At 35.6% G+C, this 22005-nt stretch overlaps 1 protein-coding gene across 6 annotated transcripts in view; it reads left to right on the top strand.

The window, feature by feature from the left end:
• The window catches only part of lrrc4ca (leucine rich repeat containing 4C, genome duplicate a), a 218259-nt gene that overhangs the window by 159990 nt on the left and 36264 nt on the right, over positions 1-22005 (top strand). For 2 of the 6 annotated variants that reach the window (XM_051884559.1, XM_051884561.1), the window contains exon 1: positions 11998-12274. The exons of the other annotated variants lie outside the window; for them this stretch is intronic. The gene's annotated coding sequence lies outside the window, so the exon portion shown is untranslated. Of the gene's footprint in view, positions 1-11997; positions 12275-22005 lie in introns of those variants that run through there. 6 annotated transcript variants of the gene reach the window in all.

Raw genomic sequence — 22005 nt, 5'->3', positions numbered from 1 at the left:
CAAATTTTGTCCCTCTTGTAAAAAAAAATGACAAAAGCAGTGTTAATTGATTATAAAAACCACATAATCTCATTGTTAACACTTAATAAAACTTCCAAATTAATTATATCTCCATTATGTTTTTAACACTTTTAAAAACCTTATTCGTCAATGACCCATTAACAAAGTGATTCAGTTGAGACGCTTTGCTTGCTATAATACGGAATATTCGTGGATGTGTTACTACTATTTCACTTCACAGATGTTTGTTTCTGTACTGTTTCTATATAAAATGTCAATACAAAGTAAAGTATTTGCTCTGGCTCTTGTTTTAAATTATTTTGTTCTGTTATTATGTTTGTTGTTGTCATCTGTTAACATCTGCCCCTCCTCCACTGTGATTGGACAGCTGGGTACAAAGTGACAGTAATGAGTGCTGCGTTTTACCCAAAGATGAACATTCTTCAACTCTCGGCGACCGGTAAAAAACGCTGAGCGCTCAGCGCCTCGTTACGCTCCTGGTGTTTTAAAAACACACCGCTCCCATTGAAAACTGTTGAAAAATACGCTAGCCTCGGAAGAAAAAGCTTTGGTGGACACACGGCCTTATTTCAAGTTCACTTTGTGCAGATGCAAGTTGTAATATTGCTATATTTTTCTTCTAAAAACTTTGTTAGTGTATTGTTATATTGCAGTGCTATTTTTTTTCTCATCCACCATATATTTTAATTAAAACTTTCATTATTATCATGATGCAAAAAATTTTTGTTAGCGTTATTGACTACAAAAACCTTTGTATTTGAACATTTTTGTCAGTAATAGAGCTGACAAGATTAACACTATAGGGGGAGTCACTTTGACAAAAAGCAATTGAATTTGCTAAAATTATAAACCTAGTACCCATAATGCATGCTGGGAAACAAATGCACAACCTAACTTATTTACGTCGAAGGGTGAGTGACCCTTGTTCATCAAAATCTCTTAAATATTCATCATTCAAATTGTGATGCATATAGCAATCATGCAGCTTTATTGAATATCGATTTACAGTGGCATAACAGCAGGGCCACATCCTGCTGCGTCAGCTGGAAAAGTTGTGTTGTTTTCCTGCAGGTTGAGGTTAAAGCGAGAATCAAACAGCCCTTTGCCCTCAGCGACGCTGAGTCGACAGCCCTGTGGTGGGTCTCTCTGACAAACACACACACATAAACACTTGTACGCCCATAATAAGACCACACAGTGAACCTTGCTCGGTACCGTACGCAGCAGCGTTCTTTATCTGATGCTAAGCCTCGCGGTCTTTCTCCGCATCAATAACTCTCCAACATTGTACGTCCCTAAGGCTCTTTGTTGCTGTTTTCATCATTCGTTTTCAAAAGGCACATGAAGTTTTTCAGGAAACACTATTACAAAAACAGCATGTTTATCTTCTCTCATGCGTGGCTTTCCACCTTTGGGGAGTCCGTTTGGTTTATTCTCTTATTCGTGAGTCTGAATACACGAGTACAGAGTGTAGTCTGACCGGTCTCATTTGTAGTCAATGAACGAGCATAATTGGCATGTGTTTCTATTTGTCCTTTAGGCCCCTATAGGCTTCCGTAGTGGCATTATCAAAGACCCCCTTGTACTGAGGAAAACCGCAGGCTTTCTATTCAAAGACCTCCCTGTGGAGGAGCACTGCGGGTCTGAGAGGCCGAGCGGGGTAACGCTCACCTCAGGGTCTCTGCTAGACTCCAAACACACGCCTCCTTGCTGGGCCGCCTCAGACCAGTCCAAGAAAAGAATCCCTGTTTTTTCTTCGACTCCAGACTTTAGAACAGCTTTTTGCTTTTTCCCTTTCTATTGCATTCTGTTTCTCTGACTATAACATCGCCATATGTATTGTATGCGAGTTGTATTACATGTGAAACAGTATGCTGTACACAGTTACAGTTTATTATTCAGATAGTTGTATGCTACATTGTTGTCTCATAAACTTAATACATAACATCTGTGAGTGGTATCCACAAAGAAAATATTAATAAATGTTCATTTTATTTTATTTATTTTATTTATTATGTTATTTTTCTAGTTCTTTACATATTGATATCCATTACATTTATTTAGACATTTATCTTTATTTAATTAATTTTAATTTCTCTATTATTTGTATGTATTTTGTTTACATTATAGCTTTTTAGTTATTTTTTTACATACTATTTTTGTATTAATTTATATAAATATTTATTTATTTACATATTTATTTGCATATTTATATTCATTACTTTTTAGACATACAAATATACCAATATATTTTATACAAATATATATTTTTTTATTTATATATAAATTGATATGCATATTTATTCATTATTTTTATTGAGACATTTATTTTTATTTAATTCATTTTTTAATTTCTTTTATTATTTGTATGTATTTTCATGTTTACATTATACATTTTTAGTTACTTATTTACATACCTATTTTGTATTTATTTATAAATATCAATACAAATATATTTTTATTTATTTATAAATATTTATTTATTTATTTTTCCTATTTATTTGTATATTTATATTCATTACTTTTATTGAGACATATTTATTTTATTTAATTCATTTCAATTTCTTTATTATTTGTATATATTTTTGTCATGTTGTTTGTCATGTGTTTTAATGCATTATACTTTCCAAAGGTGTGTTCAAGGAATAGATAAGTATTATAACAGTTTTCATGAGAGCATACAATGCATAAGGTGCATATATATATATATATATATATATATATATATGAGTCAACATTTGAAGCGGATCAAAACCTTTCACCAAAGTTGTCCTAAAACCTTCTTCTTAGGACAACTTATTTCTTAGGACAACTTTAATTAACTTTTTTGATTCACTTCAAATGTTGACTACTGTGTATATATATATATATATATATATATATATATATATAAGTATATACAAGGCTTTAAGTAAAGTGTTATCCTTGTTTCTTACAAAACCAGTACTTAGTATGCCACCCCTAACATGTCATGCCTCTCTTTCTTTGTTTTTTCTCTCTTATAACATTTTCCAATTTACATTGTCTATTTTTAATCTGTTTTACCCACTTTCAGCGCTGTATTCTTGTGTCTAATCTGTATGTCTTGTGTTGAATGTCATGTAATTGGGTGTACAAAGCTGTTTTTCTCTCAGTCTGCACATCATTCTGCCCCCACTGAGGCGGTCCTTTTGCTCCTCAGCACAGTTCCTGTTCAATTAAAGTCACGTTCTGCTCAGTTCCTCCAAAGTGTCCCTCAGGCACAGTGAGATGAGAGGAAAGTAGCATATTGACTGACACACATTTATATACAAAGACTAAGACACATGTACAAAGAGACAGATATACACTCACAAAAAAGTGTTGGGAGTTTTTAACTGAACATACCTACATTTTTTTTTACTAGTGTGACAGTAGCTTGTTAGTGTCATAAAAATCTTTTTTCAGTAACAAGATACCTTTTCAAACAAGAAGCTGTGTAACGTGAACAACTCTGTTTTTGTTGTCTTACATGCTCTTCTGTCCTCTTTTTCCTCACACATTTAGTGTTGGGAAGTCTGGTTTATTTTAGTGAATTGGTTCATTCAGATGATTCACCTATTCACTTGAATTATCTCTGCCCAGACAATCTTTGACCTTCCCAATGAAATGAAGTAAAGTGCTTCTCTTCATCACCGCTGTTGACTCAGTTACAGAAATGATGGGTTTTTTTCTTGTTTTATTAGTTGCATTTAGTGTAAATTCATCTGTTCAGCTTAAAGGTAGGGTAGGCAATTTCGGAGAGGCTAGCAATAGCAAGCTAGCTTTGAAAGCTCACATAGCATATTTTTCAAGCTGGACCAGCCAATGCGCATGTGCAGTTCTAAGTGTGTGTCTCGGAACACTGACTGGTTTTAAAGCAACCGGAGCTTTTAACAGTATATTCCGCTGTATAGTGTATTGCACTTTATTTAGTGTATATTTTGTTACTAACTGTTGTTTTTTTTATTGATTTTCACCTTCTTTTCTTTTCCATTTGTCAACAAATGCTCAATAAACACAGATGCATGGTCTCTAAAAACATCTTACTTTTATTGCAGGGTTGTCTAGGTGAGTTGTTCAGTTTGTAATTAGTCTGTCCTTTTCCGCCAGTTTAACTCATTCCGGCCAATTTGCAAACACGAGAAGCGGTCATTATTGCATCGACAGGATAATCAGCCAATCACAGTGGCGTGAAGGTACTACATCCTCTCGTGTGACTTTTTTTTGCCTGTATTTGATTTGTATATCTTGATTTTCCCCTCACATTTTGGAGTTTGACCAGTGTTATAGAAATATGAGTAGTTTATGCACTATTTGATTTCATTTTTGGTCATTTTTTCATTTAAAAATTAATTGAATTGTGAAACAAAAACCTCAAACGTCATGACTTTTCTGATTTGATAGTAAATATACAGTTTGACCTGTTCATCAAAGTGATTGTGTCGCTTCAGAAGCCTCGTATGAATTAATTTGATGTAACCTGTCACTCACATTAGATCCACCAATAGCAAACCACAACCATCCAATCAATTCCCAATGGACAAAATCAAGTCTCGCCCTACATTTCCCGTCACAATAGAGAAGAAAAGACTTTCTGTTTCATTCTGACTTTAAAGGGGACTTATTATGCCCCTTTTCACAAGATGTAATATAAGTATTTCAGCTCAAAATGGTTAATTTTAAGATAATTTTTTTATAGCTTGTCAAATTTGCCCCTATTTGGGTGTGAGCAAAAACACACCATTTTTTTGTGTGTTCCTTTAAATGCAAATGAGCTGCTGCTCCCGGCCCCCTTTCCAAAAGAGGGCGGAGCTTTAACAGCTCACGCTTCGGTTGCTCAACAACAACAAAGCTGGAGAATCTCACACAGCCAAAATGAGGATTGTCAGTAACGGTGTTCAGCCTTACATTGTTCAAACCGGAGTCGGACACTGATGGAGAGACTCAAGAAGAAGTTACAACTTTTATAATGCATCTTCAACTCATCGACTAGCATGTGCCGTCATGTTAATCTTTTGTGCAAATCCAGCGTTGAATTGACCCTCGTTTGTGAAGCAGTCCGACATAAAATGACAACATGGCAACAACACGTACAACAACTTTTCCTCTTCTCTAAAGCAGCCCAACATGGCCTCACCCTCTTTGTTGCGTGTTGTCGGAGGCAGGGTTTATGTAAATTTTGGGCTTGTTGTAGTCCCTATCAGTAGATTGTTGTAGTCCTTAAAAAGCGATTTCTGTAAAAGAAAATATCTCCCTTTGCATTGAACTTTGAGTGTCATAACTTTGCAGATGTTGTTTACGCTCAAACAGCAACATTACACACCAAATAAAGTTAAAAAAGTGAAATCACAATCAAACACCCCTTTAAGTAATGCAATTATTGTGTTGACATGCTGTTACTTTCAAGTAGGATCCTCATGCTCATCCCTAATCGAGATAGCTAATTGGATTTGTACAGTAGTGCACTTCATACTTTACTTTGTAGGACCTGATAAGTACCTTATAAGACCAAATCACACCAGGTTCTCAATACCGACTCCAGGAAATATATTTGGTTCTCATCATCTCTTTCCCCTGTATTTCTACGTAATACATTTTTACTCTGAATCATCACGGACATCTTTAAAGCAGCTGCAAACATATCGCAGCTTTTAATCTCCTACTTTTAATCGGATTAGAACAGCGTCCCCAAAGATGGTATCCAGGATCAGATTCCCAACTGTTAGACATAATAACATGGAAAAGAAGAGGCCGATTGAACAAGGATGGCAGAGCGGGAGATTTTCAGAGTGTTTTTTTTTTTTTTTTTTCCAGAGACAGTGACGAGGGACTCGGGTGGAAAATCTATCATGTGTAGATCCGGCAGCCATGACTGATTAGGGCGCATGATTAATTATGAGACAGATTGCTAAACGCTCGCGCACTCCTCAGATGCAGCGAGGTAAAATGTCTCTGTGGACCGAAATGAAGACCCCTCCCTGCCCCCTCCATCTCTCTCTCTCACTCTTTCTCCATGTACCGCCCTCCTTCACTGTCTATATAAAGATCTTTTGGGCTAATCAGTCCTCTAGGACTCCAGCCCAACAACGAAGAATCTCCTCACAGCTGTGCACTGTCAGGGCACAACAGAACGCCGTCTTCTTAACCCTTTATTGTGCGGTGTTGGCATATTCTGAAACAAACTACTACATATTACATCTTAGTAATCAAAATGGCAGGCTTGTAAAAAAAACTTCAACTAAAAATAAAAATTCTGTCATTGTTTACTCAGCTTTATGTCTTTCTAAACTTACTTAACTTTCTTTCTTCCATAGAACACAAAAAGAGGACATTTTGAAGACTGTGCTGGTCGCTCTTTACAATTAATGAAAATCAGAACTTTAAAGATAATGCAAAAGAACCATAAAAGTAGCTGTGATGACTGCTGAAGACAAACAATATTTGTGACAAATAAACAGGAATTAAAATAATTATTTACTGATTACCTTCTCCTCCAGTGATTTTGAATGTGAGAACTGGACCATACACATTTTCAGTACATTTTATTTGTAACATTTCTGCTATTTGGTTATTAAGGTATCTTTGTTTTTGTGTAGTCAGTTTGATCCTCAGTTTATTCCAAATGCAAATGAGTTCTTAGATTATTTTCAGTCGGGCATGCTGAAAAAGTTGGTTGAGTTGTTAACTTGGCTCATTACAAGTCGAAAGATATGTCGCGATTAATCGCATCTAATATATATATATATATGTCTGTTTATGTGTGTGTGTGTGTGTGTGTGTGTGTATATATATATATATATGAAAACTCAAACTTTTGTTACATGCAATTAATCACGATTAATCAATTTTACAGCCCAAATATATATACATTTATTTAATCCAAAAAAACACTAAAAATAGTAATATTGTGAAATGTTATCACAATTTAATACTTCAATGTATTTTAAAATGTATTTTTTGTCATTTATTCCTGTGATGGCAAAGCTGAATTTTCAGCAGCCATTAATATTTCATTAATATTTCTTCTTATTATATTGTGTTGTGGAGCTTAAATATTTTTGGGAAAATCATGATACTTTTTCAGCATTCTTTAATGAATAGAAAGTTCAATAGAACAGCATTAGTTTAAATTAAAATCTTCTTTAACATTATAAATGTTTTTACTGTCACTTTTGATCAATGCTTCCTTGTGGTAGAAGTAAATTCCCCCCCCTTCCTAAAAATCAATCAATCAATCAATCAATCAACCGACCAACCAAACCACAAAGCAACCAATCAATCAATCGATCAATCAATCAGTCAACCAACCAATCAACTAACCAACCAACCAACATATCAATCAAATCAATCAATCAATCAACCAACCAAACCACAAACCAATCAATCAATCAACAAACCAACCAATCAACTAACCAACCAACATATCAATCAAATCAATCAATCAATCAACCAACCAAACAACTAACCAACCAACCAACCAACCATCAAATCAATCAGTCAACCAACCAACCAACCAACATACCAATCAATCAACCAACCAACCAATCAATCAATCAATCATTCAACCAACCAATCAACTAACCAACCAACCAACCAACAAAATCAAATCAATCAGTTAACCAACCAATCAATCAGTCAGTCAGTCAGTCAGTCAATCAATCAACCAATCAACTAACAAACAAACCAACCAACCAACAAATCAATCAAATCAAATTAATTAATCATTCAATCAATCTTACTGACCCCGAACCTTTGAATGGTAGTATGTTTGTATTATTTATAACATAATTTTCGCAGTTTTGACAAAATGTCATCTATCTATAGCCAGCTGGATAACATTGTTGTTGCAGATTCTGCTGATTTCTCATCAAAATATTGGAATGTTTACGTTTGCAAGCCATAAAAAAAAATTATGTAGAAGATTACTTGTTCCATTAATTGTTTCGTTAGCTGAACCGTCATGCCATCCTTGTTGTTGAGCCCTGGAGTTACTGACTCGGGAACTGCTCGGACCGATTCAGTCCGATCTGTGAACACATGATTCAGACTGTTCTGAACAGCTTCAACTGATTCATTCAACAGATAAAATATTCAAATATGTTCATTGCTCTTAATCACCCCTTTCACAAAACCACAGACAGGATGACCAAGAGCCTCCTGTGCAATCATTCTGTCTCCTTCCTCTTCCCTCTGTCTTTCTCAGGCCACTCGGTGCAGCTATAATCAGGGCAGTGTTCCACCATTTTCATTAAGATAAGCACTCTCTATCTCTCTCTCCTCCGTCTTCATGCCTCCCGCAGAGCTGCAGGCCAAGCAGGGAGGCAGCGTGTATACTGTAATTTATACGCATGCATATGGGGAATTGGCCCGGCGTTGATGGATGTCTCGCTCGCTGGTCGCAGCTCCTGCGGGCGTCTCTTTTGTTATGGAAAAGGTGGCGTTTGCCTCAGAGGACCACAGCTTCAGCAGATGGAGACACCAGCAAACGGACGCTTATAAAACTATAAAATAAGCATGAAAGGTGGGTAGCAATGTTTGGGAAGGTTTGAGAAAGGCAGACGCTGAGGTTTTCTTTGTGAAATGGAGGCACTGTGCTTTTAGTTTTCAAACAGGCTGCCAGTTAGAAGAGAAACGTCATGGATCAGTGCACTCTCTCAGGCCAGAAATAGTACATGGTGGCATCATGTTAAAAAACAAAATAAGTAGTCTGTTTTTTTCCTTGCTTATATATAAATTTTATTTTTTAAAAGCTAGAATTACAGGTACACCGTGAAGGCCCGTTCACACCAGGGATGATAACTATAATGATAATTATATAGTTCTAAAAAAATCATTCCAAATATAAAAGAATAGCAGAGTCCACGCCACAACTATAACAATAACAAAGCAGAGGAACGTTGTCGTCAGAAGATTTTTCTTCGTACCCAAGGCTTCCGCATCCTGAGTACAATTCCATACTAGCTGAACTACTGAGCAAGCTTGTTACGTCAGAAAAGTGAAACATATGGAGTTGGTTAAGTGATGCAAAGTAAAAAATGTATTTGTTTACAAATCATGCACTTAAAAAGTGTTTTGTGATCATAACATAATATTGTGCAAGGAGACGTGAAAACAAGTCTTTATTAATCCATAATCTGACCCTGTAATCATAACTGTGTATGAAAACTATTAAAAGTGCTTGCTGTTTTACTGCCTCTAGTGTACATTTCTGTTGGAAACTGCAGTGATATGTACGTATTGGTATGTATTTTGCATTTTGCAAAACATTTTCCTACAGGTACATTTTTCCATGAGATCAGGTTGGTTTTAAGTGAACGTAAACAGTTTGAGAAAGAAAATGTGTAACAGTGTAATGGATCAGTGCGTCAGGTCTTAAAGTGACAGCAGCCTAATATATCTGCTGCAGATGATAAGATAATATCTATATTTTCCATTGGATCAATGACCAAAAAAAAGTTAATGTCAAGCCCTGGTTATAGTTCTCATTCTTGGTGTGAACGGGCCTTAAAGGCCAATTCACGCCACGCCGGGTTTTGTCGGATCAGTGTGTTACCGCTGTCAGGGTCTGTTGGCATCTGTCTGAGCTTGTTTTCGCCAAATTAACATGTTGAATCAGATTTAGAATGTCTGAGAAGTGACATGCTGTAATCCAGTGACTATCGGCATTGGTCTGCGTCTGTCGGTGCAGTGTAAATTGGCCTACAAAATTGTCATGATTTTTATTTTTGTGTGCATTCTCAACTGGTTTTGCTTCAAGTCTCAGATTTTTCCATTGGAAATCAAGTGGAATGAAATGTATTCCTCAACAATGTATGTATACGTCAAACAACAGTAAAGGTGATTTCACCTGGCCAGTGTTAATTTCGTTGACGAATAATTTTCGTCATAATTTTCGTCAACAAAATTTTTTCACGGACGAAAACGAGACGATGACTAAATAAAAATGCATTTTGAATGACTAAAACTATGACTAAAATCTACTCTAATTTTCGTCAACGAATAAAAACGAGATGAAAATGATAGAGAGGGACGATTTGGGAAGATATCCAGTCAGGACTGCTGTCCTGTGTGGAAGATGCGCACATTTGAAGTGTAACATGCTGATCTAACCACGGGAAAAGCGGCGCTGTTGCACGCTCTACAGGCTCGCCCAGTAGCACTTTAGACTGCTTCGCAATTAATGAATAACGCACATTTATGCCAAGCGATTGCTCATAAGCTAATGTCGATGAATTATGACAATGTTTACTACACAATGTTTATATGGTAGTATGTTTTAGACGGTTGTAAGAATGCATAGTTTATCTCCCTTATCTGAACTTAAGTGAGCAGCCTGCAGACATTTCAGAATAAGAGTCACGGTGTATTTCGGGATGGTTCATAATTATTATTTTTTACTGGTCATTATTGTTATTTACACAATAAACTGTATTTAATTTCTATTTAATTCATAGTAAACTATTGTATCTTGTCACAGGAAGGAAAGACTAAGAACATTATTAGCCTAGATCGCCATTTGCTGTTAAAAACTAAGCTCAGAATCGATTTGCGATGCATTTGGAAAATATCAGAAATATCAGATATATTGTCCCAGCCCTAACATTTAGTATTGTTTTTCCCTCATGTCCACAAACCAATCAGAACTGCCAACCATTGTTGGGTTTCAACGATTTGTTATGACGCATGAAAAACTGCATTATGGATAACACTGCGATTCCACCTAATGGTACACCATTTGTGCACTGTTGAAAGTGGGCACTACTCATCAGGGTTGCCAGGTTTTCACAACAAATCCTGCTCAATTGCTACTCAAAACTAGGCCAAAACTAACCCAATTGCGTTTCAAGGGTGTCCCCCGGTAAAAAATTGTGTCCCGTAGGGTAAAATCCACATTTTTTTGGCGGGGTTCCCCTGGTAAAATTAGCATTCCAGTGGCTAAATATCACGTTATTGGAATCGCTTCAACCCGCGGACATGAAAAACAACCTGCGGCAACACTGTTAAAGTAGCCAAATTCTGTGGGAAAACCGTGGACTTGGCAACACTGCTACTCATAGGCTTGTTCTAAACAAAACTGATCGGTCCCACTTTATATTAGGTGTCTTTAACTATGTACTAACATTTAAATTAATCATTTGATACAAAGCACTTATTGTGTACATACATGTTTTTACATTGCACTTATATTTTTATAAATACCTGCATGTAATTACAGCTGTAATTACAATGTTGAGCCTTCCCTTATACCTTAACACACCCTTAAACCTACCCATACCACCAAACCTGTCCCTAACCTTAATCCCGCCTCAGTAGCAGCAAATGTGTTTTGCAATACAATATGAACACGATAAGTACATTGTACTTTTTTTGATGTAGTTACAGACATAAAGTGTGACCAACTGAGCAACTGAATCTCTTCACACACATGCTTCAGATTTGTTGCTGTTAGCATTTGCGTTTGCTTGCTCACATAGCGTATGTTTTCGCTAAGGCTTTAGGCTGTTGACCAGGATAGAGACTAACAAATTCCCAAACATGTCTAGCTGTTTTATTCTTCCAAACATGTGAGAGTTTTTTTTTAAGTGCAATGCCTATTTCTGCCTGTCTAATTAGCTGACAAGAAGTACTCGGATTAGCTTCTCTGATGCTGAGGATTACTTGCGTTTCAAGAGCAAAATCTGAAGAGTGATATTCTGTTTTAGATGGTTTATTCGCTCGTGAAGATCAGAACACTCCATTAGAACTGCCTTTCCATTCCATTAGCCTGTACGAGATTCAAACGCGAACTTCCGATAAGAGTTTAACTGGGATTTAGGCCATGCCATTCTTGAATACAAGCATGTGGAGAGGCAGTGACTCATTTGCGTTTTTATCTCGTCTCCCACTTCCCCCGATTTCTAAAAATAACCCTTCAAACCTGCTTATTATTGTTTCGATGTCACACGCAGGACTGACAGGGCGATTGGAGAGGCAAAGCACAAGAGCGTCTGCTCCATTATTAAAACAGTTATGTAAAAGCGAGTGCTTTCTAGGGTGAAGTGTGTTGGGGTAACTGTTAATGTCCAAACCATGGTAGAGAGGCCATTCCTTTGCGAGACGGAGATAGAGAGGTGGAAGAGAAATACGAGAAAGACTGAAAATGCTGCAGTTCTGGGAAGTGGACACAAAATCTATTAAAATCCAATTCGAGATTGGCTCTTCTGAGTTGCTGAGCACACAGGTGATACAATGGCCAGCATCTCCAAGTTTGAAGGTATTTTCTCAAAGCTGAATCTTGTCTTTATGTGTTTAGATTTTTAACTCATACCCAGCTGCGGACAAACTAGATAAAATACAACATGCTCTGTCACCAACTGAAATGATTGATTATCTTAGGTATATGGTGTGCGTTCAAAGCAGTTAAGAGTTAAGTGTGGTATTTTGCACCATACTTCTTTTTGTAGCTTTGTTTATATAGTCACACCTTTCCTGCTTGTATTACACTCTTTTCTGTGCTTGTGGCATTCAGCTCACACCTTTGAAGGTTTTAGTTAATGCCGTTGTTAATTAGTGAAGGCTTTTCTGCACCTTTTCAGAAGTGTTGCGTGAGCTGAGGTCCATTAAGCTCATAGTGCATCTGTTGGCAGGAAAAAAGATGACATGGAAGCTAGCGATTGGCCATTCTGAATTCCCATCCTTTCTTAGAGGTGGTCTAGGGTGAGATGGTGCATCATGTGACTTATGGTGGATGTCTACGAGAGCACATTCACCGCAACAACTTTAAGACTTCAGCGAGACCCCGGCTAGCCCAAAGCATTGGGGGCAGTGAGTCATGTTGAGTGGGGTTTAAATTTAGACTTCATCTGTTCTCTATATGCCGTTTTTCTGTTTCTCTCTCTTGCCCTTTCTTTCTCATTTATTATATAACCTAATTTGGCAGTGAGGACCAAAATAAAGTGCACTCTAAGGCCTAATTGCCACGGACTGCTTCTTCAGCAGTTCCCCTCCTCTGCCGACTGGATGGAGAAAGGTGGTGGCAGGTGGAGGGAATATTCTAACTAATGAAAGGAATATTCTAACTAATATTAAACTAATATATTCAAATTATATTAAATATAATTTAATATTAATATTAAGTAATCGCACAACCACAAGTGTTGTCGTTTAAGCTTAACTTGTACTTACCCCCAGAATATTCCTTGAAGAGGAACGTGAGTGGAAGAGAAAGGAGGGAATAACAGAGGTGTGAACATTTGATTTTGCCCACTTCCATTGTTGCGCTCTGAATGCCTGCACCCGCTCTGGCACTGCCGAGCAGATTAGCGGCCAGTGGACATGTTTCTATTTGAGGAAATAATCAAGGCCGCCTGCTCTGTGCTCCTCATGGTGTAGCACCATGCAGCCTCTGCCGAACGAGCAAAATGAGGCCATGTTACATATCCGAGTCCCCTCGGCTCTGGCGGCTACGTGCAAGGGGACCTGAGTGTCGACACATAGTCGCCACGAGCGCCATCAGAAAGCAAAGGACCCAACACCATCATCAGGTGAGAGTTTGCAAGAGGATGTACCAAAGCAGCACTGGTGTCACCTTAATTATTCTCCCTCGGTAAACTTAAGCTCAGAACTTGCTTGATTACTACAGGGAAAGTTCCTTGGTGCTGGGTAGGGCTGCGCCGCTTATTTTTAGCATATTACTTTTTCCGCTACTCTCCAGAACCTCCCAGATGAAATCTTTCCTGTGAAAGAATTTGACATTTTTGCTCATTAAAAGTGGCGGCAAGTAAAGACACCAAGCTAGTTAAACCCCTTGGTGTCGCTCTATGGACTTTCCGTTTGTTTTTGGGAGTTTCTTCAACTTTGGCCAATTGTGGTTCTGTGGACTTGTAGAACATCAAGTCATTCAGAACACACTAACTAGTTTATTGAGTTTGTCTTTTAACAATGTCCAAAAGTGTGCATTACCGTTCAAAAGTTTGGGGTCAGTAAGATCTTTTAAAAAAAAATATCTTATGCTCACCAAGGCTGCATTTATGTGTTTAGAAATTCATTAAAAAATGTAATATCATGAAATATTATTACAGTTTTAAATATTTTAGTAGTTTCAGTGTTGAAAACAGTTGTGCTGCTTAACATTTTTGTGGATTTTTTCTGGATTCTTTAATGAATAGAAAGGTTTTTTTTAATAAATATTTTGTATCATATCTTGAGATTGAATGTCTGGGATATATTATCTATATCTGAAAGACATAACAAAAAATCAAGGTTACACTTTATTTTGATGGTCCACTTTCGATGGACAAACTAAATGTTGCAAAAGTTGCAAAGTTACTTATAGTCAGTAGAATGTCTGTTGAGTCTGTCAAAATAAAGTGTTAGCAGATATTAAGCAGACAGTCTCCTAATACTCTACTGACTGGTAGTTGACATGTAGTTGCAAAGTTACTTGTAGTTATTATTGAATGGTCTGTTGGGGGACCATCAAAATAAAGTGTTGGCAGATATTAAGCAGAAAGTCTACTAATACTCTAATGACTGGTAGTTGACATGTAGTTGCAAAGTTACTTGCAGTTCGTATTAAATGGTCTGTTGGCGGACCATCAAAATAAACTGTTAGCAGATATTAAGCAGACAGCCTACTAATACTCTAATGACTGGTAGTTGACATGTACTTGCAAAGTTACTTGTAGTTCGTATTAAATGGTCTGTTGGCGGACCATCAAAATAAACTGTTAGCAGATATTAAGCAGACAGTCTACTAAAACTGTGATGACTGGTAGTTGACATGTAGTTGCAAAGTTACTTGTAGTTAGTATTGAATGGTCTGTTGGCGGACTATCAGAATAAAGTGTTAGCACAAATTAAGCAGACAGTCTACTAATACTGTAATGAGTTATTTGACACGTAGCTGCAAAGTTACTTATAGTCAGTAGAATGTCTAAAGTGGGCTATCGAAATAGTGTTGCCTAAAAAGGATAAAGAACTCAATCTGTAATAAAAATCAACCTGTGGGACATAAAAGTGCCCATAGCTGAAAGAACACCCACTAATTCAGCTGTATGCAAACAGAATTAGCAGTAGATATTGCCACTAACCAGGAAAAGTACTCGATTTTGCTCTGTGAGACCAAGCCATGCGGGAGGCAACAAGAACTAGGTTTTTCCATAATAAGGCAAAGTGTACTAGTGGGCCCTTAATGAGCCGTCCCACGGAGCGCACGTTCCCGAGGCCTGATGGGACTGTGGATTGATTATGGAGCACCAGAGCTTTCACTTGGTGCTATAATTGAGTTTGAAATGAGAAGGAGGACACCTATTGAGGAGGCTTTGAGAAAGCGCAACTATTTAAGATGAGAGACATCGAGCAACAGTTCCCTCCTTGAGATCAAGACGTCCGAGAGCGGGAGCGAATAATCCCGGGAGACTCCGTCGTTTCAACAGTCTCCAGTGTAATTCCACTGGGGCTCTCTCCACATCACTCTTCACTTTCCATTTCTAGATGAAAAATAAATAACCTCTTCAGACAGGCCTCCTCTCACATAAAAAGCCGGCTCAAAAAAGACCTGTTTTCTTTCACTAGGTCTCTGCCACCCTTCTTCTCTGAACACCACTATCACTCTCCATCTGTTTCATCTCTGCTTGCTCACTCTCATCTAGAGTCACTCGCACACAACCCATCTTTCTTTCTCAGACACATGGTGGAAGTCATGGAGGGCTGTTTTTGAAATATATTTCAGTACAGGCTGTTAAATGTCATTTGTAGCATATTCAGCACTGTTTGTATTGCTTTGCTTGTGTGTTTGCGGTGTTTCAGACCAGATCATGTGAGTGATGCAGAGTCGAGGGCTCAAAGTCAACACACAAAGCTTGATTCTTTGTCTTCTTTTAGAACTATTTTAGTTGGTGGAGAGAAAATATATGAACTAACTGGACAAATTTAGTTTATAATGTACACTATGATTCAAAAGTTTGGGGTCAGTACGTTTTATTCAGCAAGGGCGCATTAAATTGATCAAAACTGACAGTAATGGCATTTATAATGTCACAAAAGATTTATATTAAAAAAAAATAAATGCTGCTCTAAGAATCCTGTAATAAATGTATCAAGATTTCACACAAAAAAAAAAAATATTAGGCAGCACATATATTTTCAACATTGACAATAATAACAATTGATTCTTGAGCAGCAAATCAGCATATTAGAATGATTTCTTAAGGATCATGTGACACTGAAGACTGGAGTAATGATGCTGAAAATTCAGCTTTGATCACAGGAATAAATTACATTTTAAAACGTATTGAAATAGAAAACAGCTTTTTTAAATTGTAAAAATATTTCACTTTTTAACTGTATTTTTTAGGTCAAATAAACGCAGCCTTGGTATGCATAATAAGAAACTTCTTTAAAAAACATTAAAAATTCTTACCTTCCCCCAAATTTTGAATGGTAGTGTAGTGTAAACTCCATATAAGCTTCTTGTTTACTGAACTGTTGAATAAAAATGTAATCTTTTGAAGTAGACGGCAGTTCAGTTGCTGTTCATTTTTACATTTTGTTTAGTCATAGTTTTTTTCTTTTGACAAAAATATCCTTTAAAGTATTTCATCATGTCATGTTGATTTACTTTTAGTCGATGTTGATTTAATTAGGACTAAAACGGCATGTCATTTTTATTTGAAAATTACATGAAAATCATTCCTTCTGTCTTTTTGATTACATTTTTTTTCTTCCCTTTCGTCGTCATATTTTAGTCAACATCATGTTTGAATTAAAATCAGTAAATTACTTTTATGATGCTCATTTTTCTTCTTGTTGATCACAAAAGAAGATACTTTTAAAATCTCAGTGTTGTTTTGGACCCTATTTACTTCCATTATATGGAGAAAACATGTTTGAAACATTCTTTAAAATATCTTCTTTTGTGATCCAAACGTCATCGGTTTTAGAACTACATGAGGGTGAGTAAATGATGATAGTTTTACTTTTTTGGGTGAACTATCCCTTAACAGAACATAAAATACTAATACATGTAACAGTAAAATATAAAATTTGGATATTTGGTTACACTTTATTTAAAGGTGTCCTTGTTACAGTGTAATCATATATTTAAGTACTGAGTAATGTTAATTAACAACATGTACTTACACTGTAAACCCTAACACAAAATAATTAATTGGTTTGAGTAGGACAACCTTAAACAAATAAGTTCAGTCAAATTAACTTTTATGAGTATTTAGCACTTTCTTTTTCTTTCAAGTTCACAGAACTGATATATTTTAAGTATATCAGTTCTGTGATATACTTAAACTGTTTCTGTTTCATTGTCTTGAGTTTTATGAACTTATTCCTTTTAATTTAGAAGAACTTAAGTTTAACTGAAACTGGGTTGGGATTTCTATTTCCCAACATGCTTTACCCACGACACTCGAAAGGGAGAGTAAATGCTAAAATGAAGTGTTGTAGCTTGTTATAGCTAGCTAAGTTTACACTAATAAAAATTTTCAGTTCCAGTTCTGCTGGCTTAAACTTTGAATTTCTTAACTTAAAAATTTTGAGGCAACTGATTACCTCAATTTTTTTGAGTTTTGCTAACTTATTTGGGCTTACAGTGTATCATAGGGTTAGGGTTAGGATAAGGGCTTGGTTTAGGGTTAGTTGCATATAATTATTTGTAATTTACTGTTTACATAATTACACTGTTTACAATTACATTATTTCACTGTTACATGTATCCCATTTCTCCTCAACCCTGCTGGAGGTGCTCTTTGATACTGGAAGAAGAACGTCCAGAGCAAATATTTATAACCTGCCTCACGGCCTAACTTCCCTGCCGTGGCTTGTTCCCCAGTTTAGGGTTTCTTAAGGTGCACCTGCATTGCTTCTTTCTGCAGTCATCCATTACAGAAGGTACAGAGCAAGCATGGGCTGCTTGACTGATCTATGAGCCAAGGGCAGAGGCTCTTACGCAAATAGATTCAGCCTATGGCCATATATCAGATTAACTCCCCAGCAAATGCAGAAGGACCAGCAAATTTAACTTGAATAGACTGACCCTCTCATTTTGTCTCCATCAGGAACCGTCTCAGAATTTGCAGCATCTTCTTGCTGCTCTTTTATTGCTCAGAGTGCGGCCCGCAGCTTGTATGTGAACTCAGGCGCAGATGATAGTGGACTTGGACTGTGTTTACAGGCGGAGGGGATGGTGTCTGCGTTGTCATGAAGCTTTACTGCTCTGATGAGTTTGTGATTGGACGATGTGAGGCACTCGCTGTTGGAGAATGCTGGAAGCTATAGCGGGCAGGGCACGTCAGGCTACACTGGCTCTGAAGTCTTCCATAGGAAAATGGCCTTGATTGCTGAGGCATAACAGAAGTGTCACTTCATCTAGTTTATAGTCATTGTTAAAGAGAACCAGTATAAATAATACATTGAAGTCAGATTACTTTATAATTAAAAATTGATGATGACTTTACAGTCTGCGCTGTGATGGTTATATTCAGGAATAATGGGAGAACTAGAAGGGTTTTTATATTTTTTTTCATTTTTAATTTTTCATTTATATTTTATTTTCAATTTAGCATTTGTTTTCATTACTTTTCATTCCATTATATTCCTATTCATTTGTTTGTTGGTTGGTTGGTTGGTTGGTTAGTTTGATTTATTTTAAACATTTTTTTTGACTGTTTTATAGTTTTAGATTTAGTTTCCATTCCATTAGATTCCATTTTTTTTTCATTTACTAATACTACTTATTTGTTTGTTTGTTGGTTGGTTTGTTTATTCTATTTATTTATTTAAGTTTTTTTTTGTTTGTTTATTTTATTTATTTTTACATTGTTCTAGATTTGTTTGTTTTTTTCTTGTTTGTTTGTTGGTTGGTTAGTTGGCTGGTTTGATTATTTTTTTTTTTTTTTAAGTTTTTAAGTTTTCTAGTTTTATATTTCCATATATTATATTTATAGTTTCCATTTCTATTTTTATAAATTTTTTACAGTGCTCTAGTTTTGATTTTTTTTTTTTTTTTTTTTTTTTAGTTTTAGATTTTGTTTCCGTTGCATTAGATTCCAATCATTTTTGTTTACTAATACTGTTTTTAATTTATTTATTTGTTGGTTTGTTTGTTCTATTTATTTAAGGTTTTTTGTTTGTTTAATTTATTAATTTTTATATTGTTCTAGATTTGATTTTAGATTTAGTTTCCATTCCTATTTTTATTTATTTTTTACAGTGCACTTGTTTGTTTGTTTGTTTGTTTGTTTGTTTGTTTGTTTGTTGATTGGTTGTTTTACAGTTTTTTACAAATTTCTAGTTTAAAATTTTGTTTCTGTTGCATTAGATTCCAATTTTTTTTTTTTTATTAATGCTGTTTCTTTATTTGTTTATTTGTTAATTATTTATTTATTTGTGCTTTATTCTATTTATTTAAATTGTTTATTTTTATTATTATTTTTTATTTATTTATTTATTTTTTTACAATTGTCTAGTGTTAGATTTTGTTTTCATTCCTATTTTTATTTACTTATTTATTTACATTTTTTATTTTATTTTACTTTTTTTATTTTATTTTATTTATTTATTTTTTGTAGTGTTGATGATTTAAATAATATTATTAATATCTGGCATTTCTATGTTTAATGCATTCGGGTTGTTTATTAAGGTTTATTTATTTATTTATTTTAAATTATACCGTGTATGCAAAACTAAAAGTAATTTGTCGATATTTTCGTTTTATTTTAGTTTCTTTGGAGTCATGAAAATGTGTTTTTAAATGTATTTTTGTGTAATGTATTTGTTTGTGTAATGTTTTTTTGTTTTTGTTTTTTTACCACTGGGGCTGTTCCTTTAAGAATAGGTTCAGCCGGTCCTAGATCAGAGGGGGGAAAAAAAGGCATTTTATCTTGAATAATGGTCCTGACAGACTGCTTTTCTTCCCAGGGAGTGCAGTCATGGCCAGTGAAGCATGTCGTGTTCACCCCCTCATCGCCTGGCACTTTTCCCCTCTTTCGTTTTAGAGGAAACAGAATAAAGAAGGGAAGTGAGTGATTTATAGAGCACTCTGATGTGTCATCAGATTTTTTTTGGAGTATTTACCTTTTTTCTTTCTGCGGATAGTAGTACCACAACCCCCCACCCTCACCCCCTCGCGTCATAATTATTGTCATCTTCATCAGCATTACCACAAGAGATGATGATTATCTTCATTTGTGTTACAAATAAGCCGGATGGTGTGAGTTACTGGTATCAGTCATGATGTAGAGAAACTGACAAGTTCATTTAATGCGTATGAGCAATTCCAGCTTTGCTGATGTTAAATGCTACTCTCACTGGATTGCACATCGCTCTCTCTTCTCACTGTTCTTTAGATAAATGTTGTTGTTTCTTGCTGCTTCCTAAAGTTGCTTAAAGGGATAGTTCACCCAGAAATGAAAATTCTGTCATCATGTATTCACCCTCTATTTATTCTGGCAGGATGTTTTCCACATAATATGAAAGTAATTGGTGACTATAGGGCCTGTCAAGCTCCAAAAATGGCAGACTACTGTAGCAGTAGTCCTTCTGTGTACTATTTGTGCCATACAATAGCTTTGTATGAGGAACGTAACTGGAATTTAGGTCGATATTCACTTAAAGTTGCTTACTTTTCTATAGTGCTTGATTCTAATTTTAGGCAATTTGAATATGTGCATACTAATTAGGGCTGGGAAAATACATCAATGCATCACAAATCGAGAAATGATTCTGGATTGATTCTGATATTTTCCATATGTATCGCGATTCTCTCTCGAATCGATTCTGATCTCAGTTTTCAACAGCAGATGGCACTGCGTGCTTTAGAAACACGTGTACTCCGCTTTCTTCCAATTCCTTACATGCATTACTTGAACTTTCTATAAAATAATCATTCATAAAGTTCGAAAAGGTTGAAGCAAGTTACAAGGGTGTTTGCAGTGGGCCGTTTACATTAATCTTGCATCATAAAAGCATTCTGAGGTGCAAAAACACATTGTAAGACTCAGCCGAATGCACGAGCGCTCTTCTTTGTGAGCATTTGCCACTGATATAACCACTGATTCGAAACAAAAGATTCGTAAAGCTTAGAAGCTTCATGAAGCAGTGTTTTGAAATTGTCCATCACTAGAAACTTAAACTTGTGTTTTTTCACTCTCACATAGATATACACAAGAATTATAATTTAGCACATGAGCACTGTTACTTTAGTATTATTTATATACTATTAGTATGTATTAATATGCTTTTATATATATATATATATATATATATATATATATATATATATATATATATATATATTCAGTTTTCATGTTAATTTTAGATTTGGTCATTTTGTTATGTTTTAATTAGTGATTTTTTTATGTTTCTATTTAGATTTATTTTATTTCAGTTTTGGTTTTAGTCATTTTAGTACTTTGATTTATTTTTTTATTAAGTTTTTCATCTAGTGTTTACTTTTTTAGCTTTATTTCAATTAACAAAGATGATTTGTAATAGTTTTTGTTTAATTTTAGTTAACAATAACAACACTTTTTAGGATACTTTTATTGTGCTTTTTGTATTTTTTCCACAGAAAATAAGTCTGGAACAAACGTGAGGATGAGTAAACGATGAAAGAATTATAATTTTTGAGTGAACTATCCCTTTAAATTCTAATTCTCATTCTCAATACTATCTCATCTCACTTTCCAATATTGAAAGCAGCTAAATTAGTTTCAAATCAGACCCACTAAAACGCTTGCTATGATCTATCATCAAGCTAGCATTGCATTTGCGAGATTTGCAAGCGCAAACATTTATCTGACACTTAACACATTTGATTCAGCCAAAAAGCTTTACTCATGTAACATTGTAGTGTGTAGATTTTGCTGCTTGGCACAGCATCAGCACGCCTCGACTTAACTCAGCCATCAACTCTACAGATACCTGTATGAGTGCTCTGCTTTTAGCTGATATCCCAAATCCTCTTAAGAAAACGAGGTGCAGTGTCAGTTT

This window comes from Ctenopharyngodon idella, chromosome 24, assembly GCF_019924925.1.
Source record: "Ctenopharyngodon idella isolate HZGC_01 chromosome 24, HZGC01, whole genome shotgun sequence".
Lineage (NCBI taxonomy): Eukaryota > Metazoa > Chordata > Actinopteri > Cypriniformes > Xenocyprididae > Ctenopharyngodon > Ctenopharyngodon idella.
This window is presented reverse-complemented; position numbering and strand designations above follow the sequence as displayed.